General features: G+C 39.5%; 1 non-coding gene across 1 annotated transcript; it reads left to right on the top strand.

The window, feature by feature from the left end:
* The first annotated feature begins 4,173 nt into the window (after window positions 1-4,173).
* On the top strand, window positions 4,174-4,267 carry TRNAI-UAU. Its single transcript has 2 exons — window positions 4,174-4,211; window positions 4,232-4,267. It is a non-coding gene; the product is annotated as a tRNA-Ile (tRNA).
* Window positions 4,268-19,011: the final 14,744 nt, after the last annotated feature.

Below are 19,011 nucleotides of genomic sequence, written 5' to 3' on the forward strand. Positions count from 1 at the left end.
GGGTTTGAACCACCAGCCTTCTGGTTAGCAGTCAAGTGCTTTTAGCCACTATGCTGAGTCTATGGCCATAAGTTGTCATTTTAGCTCACCCTATTCTATTTCTTTTATTTTATTCTCATTGTTTTTTCCGTTTCCTTAGCAGCCCCTAATCAATTTCTAAAAGGCTATGACCAGTGAAGCACCACCCCAGTCTAGAACCAGGACAACTGAGGGAATCCCCTTCCTCCCATCCCTTATCTATGATGATGAAGGTGATTTCTCAGAAATAGTACTGTTTCCAGGTATCTAGGAGAAGGTGACCTCCTCGGAAGGAAGATGGGGCAATCTACTTCTGTAGTGATACTGCCTTGGAAACCCAAGGAGGGGTCGCTATGAGTTGCGTCTGACTTGACGGCACATAACAACAACAACAACATCAGGAGAAGATGAGGGAAGGCCAGGATATAAAGCTCAGCAAAAAAAAAAAAAAAGAAAAAGAGTATTCATCATAAAAATTTGACCAACTCTGAAGTAGTCTGAACTAGGAAGGAAGACAGAGAGAAGCCAGCTACTCTCTCTAGGGTCTCCTCCTTCCTCGATCTGAGTCCCCAGAGTGCTAAGAAGGCAGCACAGAGGCTTTAAATAGGAACCAGCAGCAATTGATGGGAAATTTGGGGATAGAGGGAGAAGGAAGCTGCGAAAAGACCTAGAAGAGTGATTTTACTTGGGCTAATATCCCTAGAGGATCTAACACCAGTTAAGATTCACTTCTGAAATGAGCCAGGAAGTCCTTCCAATACCTGGTTTTATACTCAAGAGGCTATGTGACTCACTGGACTTAAGCACAGTTACTGATTTTCTGGCCTCACAACTCAAAGCAGGTTTTATGATTAGATGTCTAGGCATCCGGCAGAATTTCATCACTTTAGCCTTGCTACTCTCTGGACAGAACATCAGGCTTTAGAGTGGGTTGTTGTTTGTTCCAAAGCCTAAATATACTAGCAGGGAGAAAAACAGAGAGGAATTTCAAATATTGTTGTATCTGAAGGACTGCCTTCTTCCAGGAATGGGCTTAAGGCATTCAAGAAAAGAAAGAGGCCTACTACAGACATGGAAAGGAACCCTGGCGACACAACAGTTAAGTGCTCAGCTGCCAATTGATTGGTGCCCTTTTGGAACCTAGCCAGAAGGTCCATAGGAGAAAAGACCTGGTGATCTTTTCCCATAAAGACTATAGTCTAGGAAACTCTACAGGAGTTCTATTCTGTCATATTGTTGTTGTTGTTGTTGTTGTTATGTGCCATCGAGTCAGACCTGACTCATAGAGACCCCTTCTTGGGTTTTCAAGGCAGTATCACTATGGAAGTAGACTGCCCCATCTTCCTTCCGAGGAGTGGCCAGTGGGTTTGAACTGCCAATCTTCTGGTTAGCAGTCAAGTGCCTTTACGCACTATGCTACCAGAGCTCCTATTCTGTCATATAGGGACAGAATAAGACAGATTTGACTAGATGGCACACAACACCAACAATAGAGCACATGGAAGAGGTTATAGTTGATCAAGTCAGAGAGGTAGGCAGAGGCCAGATTATAAACAGTCATATAAATTATGGCAATAAGGTTGAATTTTATTTGTTGTTGTTTTTATGTGCCGTCTAGTTGGACCCGACTCATAGCAACCCCTCCTTGGGTTTCCGAGGTGGTATCACTACGGAAGTAGATTGCTCAACCTTCCTTCTGAGGAGTGGCTAAAGAGTTTGAACCACCAGCCTTCTGGTTAGCAGTCAAGTGCCTTAGGCTCTATGAAACCAGAGCTCCTTGAATTGTATTTACTTCTACTAAATACAGAACAGATAACTTAGAAGGATAACCCAGGATGCTGTATGAGGGATGGATTGTGGTGGTAGGCAAGAGTAGAGGCAGGTAAATTAGCTAGGAAGCTATTAAGAGGATATGGAATGTTCCAGTGGTAGTGTTGGGAGTTCTGGTGGCATAGTGCCTAAGGCATTTCACTGCTAACCAGAAGGCTGGCGGTTCAAACCCATCAGCCACTCCTCAAAAGAAAGGTTAAGCAATCTATTTCCGTAGTGATACCGCCTCAGAAACCCAAGGAGGGGTGGCTATGAGTTAGATCTGACTCGATGGCTGTGAGTTTGGTTTTGGTTTGGAGTGGTGGTGCCGGTAAGGAGTTTGGATTTTGGATAACTGAATGTAGAGCTGATTGGACTCCCAGATAGTGATGCAGTGTAGACTGAGTATAGACTCAGAGTCAGGGTGCATGAATTTTGGCTCTGTAACCTGTCAGCTGAATGACCACTTGGACAAGGCACTTAACCTTCCTGTCTTTCAATTTCTTCATTTATTCTCATAGGATTGTCATGAGGAGTGTATGATTAGTATATCTGAAGTACCTAAAGAATAGAAAATGCTAGGTGAGTCACACATACCCCTAGGTGCTGGACCTGAGCAACCTGGATATTGATGCCATTTGTTGGAATGGGGAGGACTTTGGGAATGTCGGTAATGAAATTTACTAGTTCTGTTTTGACAATGTTAACTTTATTCCTACCAGATGTCTATGTGAGATGTAAGAAGTAAAGATTAAGTAGGGATCTGGGTGTATGAGTCAAGGTTCAGAGGGGAATACAGAATTGAGAAATAAATTTGGGAGCCATCAGTTATACTTAATACTATAGAAGTAGAAGAAATCCTCAAAGGAAAAAGACCTCGAGAAGATAGTCAAGAACAGTACTGTGAGACACTCCGACACCTAGAAGTCTAGCAGAATTGGTTCCATATGGTATATGGAAACATATACTTGTTGGTAACAAGTTCCAAAGAAACAAAGACTGAACAAGAAACTTGTTGTTTGGTTAGCTGGAGCATCACTGAGGAATTGTATCCCTCTGAGGAAGGAAGGACAGAGAAAAATGGGAAGCTTATAGGAATAGCTTTGATATAAAGTTGATTTTCAGTTATGGTTAGTACACAAGCCATTCTATCAATGGATTTTTGGACTCACTTAACCAGAAGAATAAGGGTTAGAAGTGTGCTGAGATTTTAATAATATTAGATGATATTGTGGTCAGAGACTCCAGGAATGCAAGACACCTGTCCAGAAAGGAAGCACACACAGGAAACACTGATGAAAGGAAAGCAAAGTACCATTTCATTATCTAGATTTGTAGCCTAAACCCAGGAAATTCTAGTTCTTCGATAAACTGAGACAGAGCATGTAATTTCAGGCCAGTCTCATATTCTAGGTTTTACCTTCCTTCAGCAGACTTCAAAGGAGAAAAGAGTCTTGAGGAGGGAGCTGACTGCAGCCTGTTGTAAGTGTCCATGCTGACTCATGGTGACCCCATTTGTGCAAAGTAGAACTTCACTCCATAGGGTTTTCAAGGTTGTGATCTATCAGAAGCAGATCACCAGATCTGCCTTCCCACTCGCCTCCAGGTGGCTTGAGTCAACCTTTCAGCTAGTAGTCCAGCGTTGCGCCAAAAACCAAACCAAACCCACTGCCATTGAGTCAATTCTGACCCCCATTGTGTTTCCAAGACAGTAAATCTTTACAGAAGTAGACTGCCCAGTCTTGCTTCCCCAGAGTGGCTGGTGGGTTTGAACCATCAACCTTCTGGTTAGCAGCCAGGTGCCTTAGGCACTGTACTACCACAGCTCCTTGTTTTGTGCTACATCTCTTCAAATAAACGTCGAACAGTACCAATTGAATTATTGGTCCAATTCCTCCTGATGAGGAACGAGGACAGAAGTGGAGATACGTAGAGAACTCCAGGGCTTTGCTTTTGTTAAAGGATGCACTATAAGAGTAACAAGACTATTAGATCTGTTTGATCATCACAGAGGAAGAGGGAGGGGCTCCGGGACCCGGGCAACAGCGAGAGCCTCGGCTACACTGACCGTCCTGTTGGGGGCGCCGGACTCCCCCGAGTGTCTGCAGTTTTCTTGCTCCTCGGGGAAGGAAGTTTCCGCCTTCATTTTCACGAGCAGAGTACTCTCCGCGATTTCTGGACTGGTGCTCCCTGTGCTGTAGACATCTGAATCCAGTCTTCCAAGCAAAGAGCTGAGCTGTCTTGGCAGGCGTCCAGCCGAGGCACTTGGGCCACCATGAGGAGAGCAAAGGTGCCGGATGTTCTGTGAAAGGTGGTGTAACCAATGAGGGTTTGCAGATAACGTCTGTTCCAGTGGCGCAATTGGTTAGCGCGCGGTACTTATAAAGCAGTATATGTGTGAGGGATGCCGAGGTTGTGAGTTCGACCCTCACCTGGAACAGCATTTTTCGACCAGTGATTGAATCATTTGAGGAACTTTAATCAGCGCTGTGCTTTCGTCTTTCGTGATCACTCAAGTGAGTTAGAATCCAGTGGAAGACAATTGGTTTTATACTGCATGTGAATGTATCCTAAAGCGTTTATCCTTACTGCTTTCCTCAGCGCTTTGGAGCCAAGAGATTTCAGGTAATAACTGGCTGAATCCATGGTATCGCAATGGGTTGTTGTTGTTGTTGTTATGTGCCATCGCAATGGTTTAGCTTCACTAATTTTTTATCCTTACCTTGTCCTGAAAGCTGACTCACATAGAGATCTGACAACCTCTCTCCACTTTGCTCTTATCCTTGTCATTTCTTGGGGAGCACCTGGCACATAGTAAGTAGGTGCTAGATAACTTCCCTGAAGTGAATAGCATTGATGTGCATTTGAGACAACTCAAAAGTGGAAAATTGTATGGGATTGCTTGTTTGGGGGAAAAAAAAAGTACTGATATCTGATGAGAGCATTGCCTACAGTGTCTTTCCCTCACTTAATTTTACCCTGGTGGAATGGCGCAAAAGGAGCTTTGGTGGTGTCGTGGTTAAGGCATTTGGCTGCTAACCAAAAGGTCAGTGGTTCAAACCCACCAGCCACTAAGTGGAAGAAAGATGAGGCAGAGATTTACAGCCTAGGAAACCCAATGCAGGTTGCTATGAGCCAGAATTGACTTGATGACAGTGAGTCTGGTTTGGACAGTTGGAATGGCGCAAAAGAAGCACTCTACCCCTAACCTAAGGTTGCCTGGTGGAACACAGCCTCAGGTGCCTCAGGAGAAAGGCTTAGTGATCTGCTTCCAAAGGTCACAACCTTGAAAAGCCTGTGGAGTACAGTTCTACTTAGAAACACATGGGGTTGCTATGAGGTGGAATTGACTCCGAGGGCAACTAGTTGGTTGGTTGGTTGATAACAATCTTGGACCACCTACCTGTTCTTGTCAACTGAGAAAATGGACTCTGGTGATCTGGGGTGATCCTAAATCCCTAGGGCCTTTAAAAGAATGAGTGACAATGAATCTCAGAAACTATAAACTTACTGAACAATTGCAGGGATAAGCATAGGATAAAGTGGGTAAGAAGTAGGAAGTGATATGCTTCCTCCTCCAGAAATGACCTAAGAGGTTTGCCTGGTCATAGAGCTTATCATATGTTTCCCCTCCTCCCTCAAGAAAATGAACTCCATTAAGGCACTGTGTTCCTCTTTTTTCCTGTGTTATGCAGCTAACATCATATCTACATGGACTGAGTTGAATTGAGGCTAAATGAAGTGAAGTAGAGAATTTAGAATTCTGTTTCTTAGCTGTAAGAATTATTCTAAACCTAACAGTGCATGTATTACACTCAAGACATATTATGATATCTCTAGTATGATTTTGAAATGACACCCAGTAATGTTTTACCTTATTATGAAGTTTTGGACAATATGTTTAAAAACAAATCTAGCACGCTAATTCAATCTTTTCCTTTCTGCTTTCAATTAAGAGTATTACTGGGCATCTACAAGGATATTTTCAAATAAGAGGTGAACTTTGCATATTTGTAAACAGGCCTAAGCCAATTTAGTGATTCACAATTTTGCGGTTTTTTTGTAGTCAACCATAGTAGGAAGTAGGTTAGCTACTCTGGGCAATGTACTAGCAGTTGGTGATGACAGCAGATCTCCAACAAAATCCTATGCATAACAGTCATTTATTTGGAAGCAGAGGACGGCTGGTGGAGCAACCAGTGGTTTAGATTATTATATATTTCTTCTCATATTTATTGACTTAATGTGAAAAATTGCTTTGAGTGATTATCGGATGTTACACCATCCTATAATACATGGAATAAATACCATCTTGATAATGATACATTATTCTTTTTATTTATTTCTTGGATGCTGTTTGGTAATATTTTCTTTAGAAGTTTTGGTCTATACTCATGAAACATATTGCCCTGTGATTTTCTTTCCTTGTTAAGTTTTTGTATAAAGATTATGTTGGCGTCACTAAATATTAGTTAAAAATTGTTCACTCGTTTTATATTTGCTGGATTATTTGAGGCAGTATTTTCTCTTGATTACATATTTTGAGCTTTATAGTAGAGCCACCTGGACATGGAATTTTCTTTCAGGAAGACTATGGTAGCATAGTGCCTAAGGCACTTGACTGCTAACCAGGAGGCTGGCGGTTCAAACCCCACCAGCCACTCCTCGGAAGGAAGATGAGGCAATCTACTTCCGTAGTGATACTGCCTAGGAAACCCAAGGAGGGGTCGCTATGAGTCGGGTCTGACTCGACGGCACATAACAACAACAACATGGTAATGATAGATTTACTTTTATGAATACCTAGATGTCTATTCAGATTTCTTTTCTTGTTTCTGATTTGGAAAATAGTGGGTTTTTTAAGGAATATTTTCATTTCCTCTACACTTTCAACTTTATTTTAAAATTAATATTAATGGTCATAATATTAATGTCATTAATGAGATAACATTGATATTATTTTAATTCCTGAAGGCTCTGTAGTGATATCCCTTTTGAATATTCTTGATGTTCATAATTTGTGTTCTCTTTCTTTATTAATTAACAAATTTGCAAGGGCTTAATCAATATTATTTATCTTTCAAATCACCAACTTTTGCACTGTTGATTTTCTATATTGTATGTGTTTTCCATTTTATTGACTTCTGCTTTTAATTATTTTCTTTCTTCTACTTTTCATTTAATTTGCTGTCTTTTTTCCTAGATTCTTGAGTTTGATCTTAATTCCTCTACTTTCAGTTTTTCTTCATTTCCAATTAGTGCATTTCAACCTAAAATTTCCCTCTAAGCACTGCTTTCACTGTATTTCACAAGTTTTGATATATGGTATTTTTTTATTATTCAGCACAAAATAGTTGGGGCCGACTCGACGGCACATAACAGCAACACATATTAGGTGTATCGAATTTAGAATTGTGTATTTTCTGGTTCAGTTGATGTTTCTATCATATTGCAATGTCTACTTATTTTTTACAGTGTTACTTTCTTTAATAAAGTCTACTTGGTTTGATATTAATAAAGTCAAATCAGTTTTCTTTTTTGTTTGTGTTTCCAGGATATCTAATTTCCATCCTTTTAATTTGAATCTCTTTGTCCTCATATTTAGATTATTTTTCTTGTTAAAAAGATTTAATTAGATCTTTATTTTTAGACAGTCAGATAAACTTTGTTTTCATTTATTTATTTATTTAGTTAGTTTAAATAATTTGAACAGTTCCAAGGATGATACAAAGTCCTGTATGTGCTTCACTCAGAGAACACTTTCAAGGTTTGGCAATTTTTCTATAATGTTCTTTGTAGCAAAACCATACAATCTAGGATTTTGTATTTGTTTTGGTTACTCAGTGACAGGAATATACCGCAAATGGGATGGCTTGAAGAAACAGGAGTTTATTCTCTTATGGTTTGGAGGCTTTAAGTCCGAGTTCGAAGTGCCAGGCTTTTAGAATGGGAGTGGTTTGTTTGTTTGTTTGTTTTAATGTGTATTGTATATTGTAAAACATGAGTTTATCTGATACTTTCAATTTCCATGTACCACCAAAGCGTAATCCTAGAGTTGGCACTTTCCCACATTCTTCACACATTTAACTACATGTTTAACCACATTCTCCATATATTTAACCACATGTTTACTTCTCTTATGTGTAACCAGGTAACCAGTATTTGAAAACCACTGAGCCACTACCTGCTCTGCTGCGTAGGTAGCATCCCTGCTGAGATGCTACTCTCTTCAGCCACCTCCTTGCTCATGCCTTAGCCCCCATCAGGTGCCACCTCTCTTGGTCATATTCAGTCTTTGTTTTTGCTTGGAATGTTGAGTCCATTTATATTTAATGTTATTACCGATGCATTTGGGTTTAAGACTACCCTCTTGCTACTTGTTTCCTTCCCCCCCCCCCATCTGCTTAATGTTCCCTGGATTATTCATGTGATTTTATTCATTTTTCATTGATTTTTGTGTTCTTTAGTGGTTTCTAGAAAGAACATTAATCTTACTAAAACTATTCTATTCCAACTAGAAGTGAAAGCCATGATACATATTATTTTAATTGATATTCTGATATGATCATTATCTAATCTAATTCTCATCTTATTTCCATTATGACATCATGTGTATTATATATTTCATCGTAGGCTATTTCTCACCACTCTTGACTAGGTCATATGAGATTCTCATTGACCTTAGTGTTCTGAGAGTTTATTAACACATGAATAATTATAAATTTGGGAGCTCTGGTAGCATAGTGCCTAAGCATTTGACTGCAAACCTGAAGGCTGACAGTTCAAACCCACTAGACACTCCTCAGAAGGAAGGTTGAGTAATTTACTTCTGTAGTGATACTGCCTCAGAAACCTAAGGAGGGGTTTATGAGTCGGATCCGACTCGAAGGCAATGAGTTTTACACTTGTAAGTTCTTTTTATATTTTACTAGAATAGTTGTGAATGTACTTTTAATTTATTCTACTTACGTATCTTGACTTTTTTCTGTTCTCCCTATCATCTCTTTTGGGATTTTGATTAGATACATAGTATAACATCTTTCCTAGCCTTCATTTTTCTTAGACTCTCTTTCAAAATTAACAGTTTTTTGTTTTTGTTGGTAGTATTTTAGGCAGTTTTGTCAGATATAACTTTTAGATTCCTAATTCTCCCTTCTGCTGTATCTAATCTGCCATTTAATAGATATATAGATATATAATTTAAAGATATATTTTTATTTTTTATTCCCAGAATTTCTCTTTGATATTTTTCAAATACAATGAAGTTAATTGCACTGTTTTCCCAACAATTCACTTCTTTTTCCTGTGAGAGGGCTATATATTTTGGTCAACTATTATATGTTTTATACTGCCCGTCCTTGTGAGAGGACTATAATTCCCTTTCCCTTTGATATCAGACTTGCCAATATTCTGATAATAAGGCCAATTTATGCAGACAAAAACTTAGAGGACTTTTTTTCTTCATTCCAACTAGCAAACATGTCAAGATAAGAAAATTTCTTATATATTTCAGTCTGTACAATGGATTATTTTTCTCATTCATATGTATTCTGCAGTTTTACTCCTTTTGTGGGAATCCTATATTATGAATCCTATCAAATGCAGCACATGATTTGTTTTGCTCAATGCAATACAAGCAGGAATGATACATACTATTCATAAGCAGAAGTTCAAAGCCATCCTATAGTCTTTAATTGCTCTTCTGTCATGAAAATGACAGTGTTGTAGACAGAGGTTGTTTCTTCAACATGGATTCCAGAATGAAGAAATCAGGAGAATTTAGCCACAACCAAACTACGGCTGGCCTACAATATTATTGAAGAGTAACTGTTTATTATAAGCCACTGAGGTTTTTTTCCCAATCATAAGATAACCTACCAAAACTTAATTAGTATTTATTTCCTGCTCTTATTTTCAAGTTAACCTATATTTATTTAAACATATTTAATAAGAGTTATATTCTATATGCAATAATTCTAATATATGAGTATTTATGATGTGTTTCTGCTGGTATTTTTCTCTTTATTTTTACTCTTGTTTTTTCTCATTTCCCATAGCACTGTATCTGTGGAAATTCCTTAATACTTTGGTTGAAATTTTTATTCTTAATTTGATAAAGGTATCATGTACTATACAAAACAAAATGAAAATAAAGCCAAAGCAAATTTTTAAACAAACAATATGAAATCCAGTTAAGGCCAATTTATGTAGACAAAAACTTAGGGTTTTTTTTTTTTTTTTCATTCCAACTAGCAAACAGGTCAAGATAAGAAAATTTCTTACATAGTCCAGTCTGTACAATGGATTATTTTTCTCATTCATATGTATTCTGAAGTTTTACTCCTTTGGGGTAACAAATTTTTGTGGGAATCCTATATTATATTCTCTGTCATTAGTGTTCCCTGAATTTGTCTTAATTCGACTACCTGCTATGTAGCCCCAGAGCAGATACTCTAATATTACAGTTTTTCATAGACTTTCAGTGTAACACTTGTCTTTTCCCCACATTTTATTCTAGACTTTCTGATTTTACCTGTTTCGTGAGTCTTAGGAACCATCACTTTCACGCCAAGCCACAAATACATTTCAGAACTAGGTTGTTTCAATGTAGGGGTTGAATGGAATATGTATTTCACAAAAACGGCAAGAAAAAGTGATTCTACCCTCACAAGAGTTTTTTTGCTTGGTTGGTTTGTTGTTTCACTTAACGCAGGATTTTAGTTATTGCGACACACAGGGTTGTAAAGAGGATATAATCCATCTCACTGCAATTCTATGAAAGTCCTGATTGTTCTTTTTGCATAGAATCCAAAAATGAACATCTCTTACCCTCCTGTCTATACATACTCTTGATTGAGGCCTCTGTTGAAAGTAAAATATTTATTGCAGCTCTAACCTTCATTTCTAATCTTTCATGTTTAACCTTCTAAGTAAATTATTAAATACTAAATAATGAATTCAGTATCACTGTGGATTAGTCACTAGGCCAGACAGCTTGTTGTTGATGTTTTTTAAAGATATGTCTCAGATAAAGAGAACTTCTGAAGAAGGGTTTATGTATTTCTGGAACACAATAGGGAAAAATCTTCACCCCCTTTGTTGTTTCTCTCAAAGCCTCTTTCTTCTGAAAGGCTAGGCAATTCTACCATCCAGATTCAGTAATGACATAATTCTGCATATAGTCAGTTGTGTTATCTTGAGGACAGGAATGTGTTCCACAAGAAAACACCATTCCTCAGCCAACCTTGCATGTAAAGGTGGCCAAATAATATAGTATTACAGTAAGTTCAAATATTTGCTGGAGATTTCAGAAAAAACTTTATTTTCCTAATGTATTTACTTTCTCTTTTTCTTCAAGCTCAGAGTGCTGACTAAAGAATAAAGTAGAGCAATAATTGTGCAAGCAAGAAGATAAAAACTACATTACATAGGGATGGTGTTTTGGTTACCTAGTGCCACTCTGACAAGAATATACCACAAATGGGATGGTCTTAACAAACAGGAATTTATTCTCTTACAGTTTGGAGGCATTAAGTCCAAGTTCAAAGTGCCAGGATCTATTGCCTAGGTGGAAGCCCCTCAACCTTGGGGTCCAGCTCTGCCTCCTACTCCCAGCCCACTGGAGCTAGAGGTGTTTCTTCACTCAGACAGCTGCTGGCTGCTGAGACTGACAAGCCCAAGGTTGACAAATAAAAAGGCACAGTCCCAATGTTACCAAACCACATGGCAGGCCATTAATTTAAGTCAATTGTAAGTTCCAAGATTGGCAGAGGATAGCAGGCTGCTGAACAACAACACGGTTACATGCAGGGTCCAAGCATGTCATAAACTCGAGACTATCCCCAAAGCTTCTCCTTATATACAGGAAGCAGACCACATCCCAAAGGCAGCTAGCTATTCAGCTGCTTGTGGTAGATCCCACCATGGAGTTGATTGCCAGTCTCATCATGGGAAATAACTACCACCAGCTGCCCAGCCACTCAACCAGACCCAGCCAAGTTGACATACAAATTTAACTACCACAGATGGTGAAATAATAGGATGGAAAGAATCTGTCTTTCCAACAATTGGGAACTGTGAACCTGACTTAGACTGCCTAGTATAGCCTTCTTCTTATCCAAAAACACAAAAACTAAACCCACTGCCTTCAACTCAATTCCTACTTAATAGTGATCTTGTAGGGCAAATTTTAAGAAAAAAAACAAAAACAAAAACCTCACTGCCATTGAGTTGATTCCAACTCCTAGTGACCCCCTTTGGGTTTCCAAGGTGGTAAATCTTTATGGAAGTAGATTGTCCAGTCTTCCTTCCATGGAGCAGCTGATGGATTTGAACTGCCAACCTTCTGGTTAGCAGTAGAACTGGCCATAAGTATTCCAAGGCTGTAATCTTTAGAGAAGCAGATTGCCACATCTTTCTCCCTTGGAGTGGCTGGTGAGTTCAAACCACCAATCTTTTTGTTAGCAGCCAAGCACTTGATCACTGTGCCACCAGGGTTCCTTATCTTCACATATACCAAAAAACCAAACTCACTGATATCAAGTCTATTCTGACTCATAGTGACTCCCTTTGGGTTTCCAAGGTGAAAGTCTTTACAGAAGTAGATTGCCCAATCTTCCTTCCACAGAGTGGCTGGTGGATTTGAACTGCCAACCTTCTGGTTAGCAGTCAAATGCCTTAGGCATTATGCCACCAGAGCTCTTTATTTTCATATATAGAGAATGAGAAATTTTTATAAGGTTTGATTAATTTGGTATTCTGAAACATGCAGGAGAAAACAATCCCTAAACTACACATTCTTAGATCCTGGTAGAGTCACTGTAAAAATTAGTTTCCTCACTTCCCATTGAGCAGGCCAGAAGTTACCCAAATAGACACCCCTGCTGATCAGAATGAAAGCGTTGAGACTGGCATAACCAAGTTCTAGAAATATTTTAATATTTTTGTGGAATCATTTGCCAAGAAGGCACCTGTAAAGAAGCAGAAAATGAAATCTACGCAATAAAAGAAAAGGAAACAGGCCATGGAAATGAGAGCGTTTTGAGTAGCTCTGATCTCTGGACTGGTATGTTGTTTTTTCGTTTTGTTTTTTGTAAACCTAGAGCTCTGAAGGTAGAGGACACGCTTATGATGTTCATGTAGACAAAAAGCCATGACTCCACTGCTCCAGCCCATGAGACCCTAAAAGATGATGTCCTGCAGAGCCATGAGAGTGAGGGAAAATTACCTGTCTTCTTAGATGGCAGCATATAATAATATCCAACGTGCTGTCTAGTTTCAGATCTGTTCATGTTGACAGCTGTGATGTAGTAGAGGAAGTTAGAGCTTATCACGGTATCGAAGATCCAGAAGAGGAAGAGACAGAAAAGAATTTGCTGTGCAGTCTGTGGTTTGAGCTTTGTCCATGAGGTGGTCCTAGGACTGATGGTGATGGCCTGGACCACACTGAGGAGGCAGGTGGTGCAGATTGAAAAGCCCTGTGCCACCCTCTCAAAGTAAAGCACAGTCCTACAACCAACATTACTTAGGAAGTTTATGAAATGAAAAACTGTGGTCATATTTTGGCTCCCTTTGCTATAAAGAATGACTATATTTGTGAAAGCCAAATGGACGATAAGATCTATGGGTTTTTTCTCAAGACTCATGATGAAAGTGTATACATGTCACACAGATATAAGGAAGTTTCCCACAATTCCAGGCCCAGAAAGAGAAAAGAAAAGTATTTCCTTTATGATATTACTCAAAAACATCTGACTTCATGGACAGAACTAAGAAAAGCCATTTGAAAAACATAAATAAGTAAGGATGACATATTTCAGCTCTGTGGCTTCTCTGTGTTTACTCTAGTGAAAAGAAAAGTAGGGACCCTGAAGTATGTAAATGTACACAGTTCTGTTCCTTGCATGTCCATCATCTCATTCTTTGCTTGCTTTCTTCTCTTTCTCTTGCTTCAGCTGTCACCAATATGATTATGACTCCAATCTGAACATCCATCCCAGATATCTCTCATAAATTCCATATCAGTACATCAACCTACCTCTCCAACAGGTCTTTCCATGTAACTCTCATGTCTAAAATTTACATGACAGCATTTCCAAGATGATTTTTCTCTAACAAAAGGGAAAGGGCAAAGGGCAAAGGACAAGATCACTCAGCCAATTTATAAGCTATGAATCTGGGTACCACCTTAGATGATGCCTTCTCCTTAATTACTCATACTCAATAAATTACCTTCCTCTAGTGGAGCTCTGGTAGCATAGTGCCTAAGGCACTTGACTGCTAACTAGAAGGCTGGCGGTTCAAACCCACCAGCCACTCCTCGGAAGGAAGGTTGGGCATTCCTACTTCCGTAGTGATACTGCCTCGGAAACCCAAGGAGGGGTCACTATGAGTCAGGGCCAACTCGATGGCAAATAACAACAACAACAGTGGAATTCCAGAACACTTAATTGTACTCATGGGGAACTTGTACACAGACCAAGAGGCTGTCGTCTGAACAGAACAAGGGGACACTCCATGGTTTAAAATCAAGAAGGGAGTGCATCAGTGTTGTATCCTTTCACCATACTTATTTAAACTATATACTGAGCAAATAATCCGAGAAGCTGGACTATATGAAGAAGAACATGGCATCAAGATTGGAGGAAGAATCATTAACAACCTGCAATATGCTGATGACACAACTTTGCTTGCTGAAAGTGATGATGACTTGAAGCACTTACTGATGAAGATTGAAGAATACAGTCTACAGTATGGATTACACCTCAATATAAAGAAAACAAAAATCCTCACAACTAGATCTATAAGCAGCATCATGATAAATGGAGAAAAGATTGAAGTTGTCAGAGACTTTACATTGCTTGGTTCTACAATCCATGCCAATGGAAGCCTCCTATCAGAATTGACTCCATGACAACTAACAACAACAATAGTATAGTCAGAGTCCTGGGTGACACAAATGATTAGGCACTCAACTACTAACCAAAAGATTGACATTTTGAATACACCCAGAGCTACCTGAGAAGTAAGGCTGGTTGTCTGTTTCAGAAAAGTCACAGTCATTGAACCCCCTTTGGGGCATAATTCTACTCTGAAATATTTGGGGTTGCCATGAGTCAGAAATGCTTCCATGACAAAAGGTGATATTATAGTCAGAATCAGATTTTAAAATATAAGTCTATTCCTCTTTCTATACTTCTTACAAACAATATGTGGCTTCATGTGTCAACTTTAGCTCCAAGCACTATTATCATCTGCAATTTGGCCTTTTCTTCTCAAACTTATAGTGAATTTCTGCATTACTTTCAACTATGAAAGAAATGAAAGATTGGCACTTATCTTGCCACAAGAATATGCATAAACTCCTGATGTTGATCTCCTCTAGCCTTTGACCCCACACTTCACCTGGGTAACTGTTGCCCATCTGTCACACATTAGCTTAGAATTTCATTGTCTAGTACACTTTCCCTGAACTCATCCTCTGTGAGCTTGCTTACTTGTTCCCTCCCTCTGCTCCATAGAAGAATGCTTAAGATGCTATATTTCTATCTGGTCTCTAAGTTACCTACCTCAGAGCCTGCTATTCAATGCTCAAAAAATAGTTTATGAAGAAATTATTAAATAAGTCGTATGATTATGGTTACAAGACTACATAGTAAACAGAGATGACATTACAAGCCAATTTGAAGAGATGTTTGAATTGCTCTATATTTCCATGTAAGTGTCAAAATCAGTTGACCTGGAGAAGTCAATCCACACTGGAAGGCACATTCAGTAGGGACTCTAATGACTCCTTGGCTGTGTAGATGGGATGCATTTCAAGGCTTCTGTTAATGTTCCAGATCCAGTGAGTCACATGGACTATCCTTTAAGGCACTTATAAATTATGGTAAATTTTCTGTTCTTAGATCTCAGAATTGACCTTTTCCTCATTGGATTTGATTTTCACATATGCTACTTTGTTTGCTGAGTCACCAATAACAGCTTTTGGAATAAAGAAATTGTTTTTGCTTTCCTGAAGAGCATCATGCCTGGACTGGAAAAGCTATACACTTATACCTGCTTTGGAAGCTGGTAGAAAAAGAGGTTATGTATATTGTCTAGTAAGTTTGCACAAGCTTCTCATTCAGCATTTAAGGATCACCAAAATGCAGTCTGTGTGAATCTAGTCAAGTCAGATTTTCTGTAGAGAATGGTGAGGAAGAGTATATGTATTCCAGATACACAAGTAGTGTCACTAAGACTGGAAAGTGAAACAGGGTCCGATTCACAAGAACAAACTTTGCAATCAATCACTCCAGAGTTCAAATCCTGGCTTCTCCAATGCCAATCAGTATGACCACTCTAAGGACCAATGTTCTCATCTGTAAAGTAGGGGTGTGCTTTATAGTATGTTAATCCATTGCGAGGATTACATGAGCTGATGTTGGTAGTGCTTATGTTAGTGCCTGGAAAGTATCAAAGTACCATTTCCTAAAAGACAAGTGTTCATGTTATTATTATGTGACCCCATACCTTTTTTTTTTTTTTTTTAATTCATCATCATAATGTACTATAATGTATTTTGAGGATGGAATATTAGTTTAAAGGAAAACTTTAGAATAACTAAAATGTTAATACAAAAGGCAAGAGTGTCCCATACGGAAAACACTGAAGTACACCAGAAATAAGAAAATCACTTACATGAAAATTCCCACTGCTGGGAGGGAAGGCGCACAAATGTAGAGCGGAGACAGTTTCTATGGACCTAGGGAAAAATGGCATTTATTTCCCTTATCTGTATAAAACACCGACCTCATCTGTATAAAATGGGGCAACTTATGGCACAGTGCATCAAGCACACTTTCCACAACAGCTGCTTCAGAGAGTGGATGTTACTTGTTGGCAGCTGGGAAATTACCAACTATCTTCTCACTGGGTCCTGGCACATTCCTCTTCCACAAGTAACAGGGGAGCTCATACTCCTCTTTCACACCTGTTCCTGACTGGTCCTGCCTGAACAACTCCCCTTACAAGCCAAAGGCAGCTCCAAACCATGGTGGTCAGGTGTACTCACCTGGATAGCTAGAGAGCATGGCCCTGGGTAGGTGTTCTGGCAGAGTAGTACCAGCCAGGCCCTCTTTCTGCTTCCCAAAGTCCCAGGGCTCAATATGTCAACTTCCTAAGTTCTGGCTTCTCTATGAGAAAGGGGCTCACAATGCCAACCCCTGGGACACAATGCTGCTCTCTCTCTCCTGCTCCATCATTTACTGAGTCCAGAAACATCCCAATCGTAATTATGGTAAACATGCAGTGATGAGTAGGAGACACTGTAAGAATGAGAAGTTACCAATTCACAGCTGCCAGAAGATCCAGGTTTCTTGGACTTTATTCTATTCTCATCCTAGTTCCTCCATTCACCACCAAAGCTTAGGAACCAACTTGGAATGAAGAGAATCAGAAGAGGTCACTTCCTGAACATTTTAAACATTGATAATAAGAGATCACCAAGTGCTAGTATTATGTAACTGATTATTTGTGGGGTGTACAGTCTAAAAGATGGCGTGACTTCTGGGGTGCTAGTATTGTCTGTTTCTTGATCTGGGTGCTGGTTACAGGCATACAAATCAGTTCATGCAATTCACAGAAGTTTGCTTATGACTTCTGCACTTTTTTGTAGGTTTATTTCTTTTAACAGTTCACTGCCAGACAGCGCCCCTGGATCTGGAAGTTCAAGTCCTACATTCATGTCCCAGATCTATCTCTGAGTAAGATGTGTGTAGCCCTGACAATCAGAATTGCATGCTTTTCCTTGCTTCCTAATGCCATTTTGCCACACTTGTCTATCAGTTTGTCCTACTGTGGTAGCTTGCATGTTGCTGTGAAGCTGGAAGCTACGCCATCAGTATTTCAAATAGCTGCTGCAGGGTCACCAGTGGTGAACAGGTTTCAGCAAAACTTTGAGACTAAGATACACTGGGAAGGATGGGGCCATCCACTTCTGAAAAACTTGGCCACTGAAAACCTTATGAATAACAGTGAAACACTGTCTGATATATTATTGGAAAACTTTATGAATAGCAGTGAAACACTGTCTGATATAGTACTGTAAGATGAACCCGTCAGGTTGGAAGGCACTCAAAATACGACTAGAAACGAGCTGCCTCCTCAAATTGGATTTGACCTTAATGATGGGATGGAGTGATCTTTCTGGACCTTCATTTTCTAACATGGCATGACTCAAAATGAGAAGAAACAGCTGCAAATATCCATTAATAATCAGAAGGTGGAATGTACAAAGTATGAATCTAGGAAAATAGGAAGTTGTCAAAAATGAAATGGTATGAAGGACTTCCAGTAAGAGGAGGAATAGGGAGAAAGACTGCACAGACCCTCTTCAACAAAGAAAAGGGGAACCAAAAAAATAAAGGGGGAACCAATTAATACAGACACAGAAGATAATCCTTGACCCCTGAACCTTGAAGGGAAGGATATAGAAGTGGACTAAACCCCAACTAGCAGAAGAATTTTCATGAAAATACCAAAAACGGAGACCTATGGAGCTGTGGTCTGACAGCGATCCTGAGCAAGCCTGATGACACGGCACAGACAGCTTGGAGAGTGCCAAGTGGTGGTAGGACCTAAGACTTAACCTAAAAATCAGCCCTGCTAACCAGGGACTGCACAGAGGACTGCTCTGGTGGCTGGGGAATAAAAGGCGAAGCACCAGCGAAGTGAAAGGCAGGCTGAACTGTGGACTTTTGCCTGTCCGGAGGACGCCGCCATTTTGAATGTTTACAAGCAGCTTGAACATTTTGCATATTGAAAGAGAGAGTGATCTCCAAGATTCCAGGAGCTTAAGAACAGGTTCTGCTTGCCAGTAACCCCAAGGACACTCCAGACCTGGACTGAAAATGTGTGACATTCCCCTTGTTACTCTTATACCCCACAACCCTTGGTGAATGGAGGTGTGGCCATTCCCCACTCCCACCCACCTTCTGGGCCCACAAAAACTCCATCTCAGTCTGTGTACTCAGGCAGAGTCTGGGTGCCCTACCCTACCCTCCTCCGATTTTTTTTCTTTTTTTCTTTCTTCTTTTTTTTTCCTTATTCTTTTTTGTGGTTCTTAGTTTGCTTGTTTTTGTCTATTTTAAAACTACTATTATTAATAATACATTTGTCCTTTTTACTATTATTCTTTATTCT

The sequence above is a fragment of the Orycteropus afer genome, unplaced genomic scaffold (genome assembly GCF_000298275.1).
Source record: "Orycteropus afer afer isolate SDZICR_OR568_19922 unplaced genomic scaffold, OryAfe1.0 scaffold00255, whole genome shotgun sequence".
NCBI classification, from domain to species: domain Eukaryota; kingdom Metazoa; phylum Chordata; class Mammalia; order Tubulidentata; family Orycteropodidae; genus Orycteropus; species Orycteropus afer.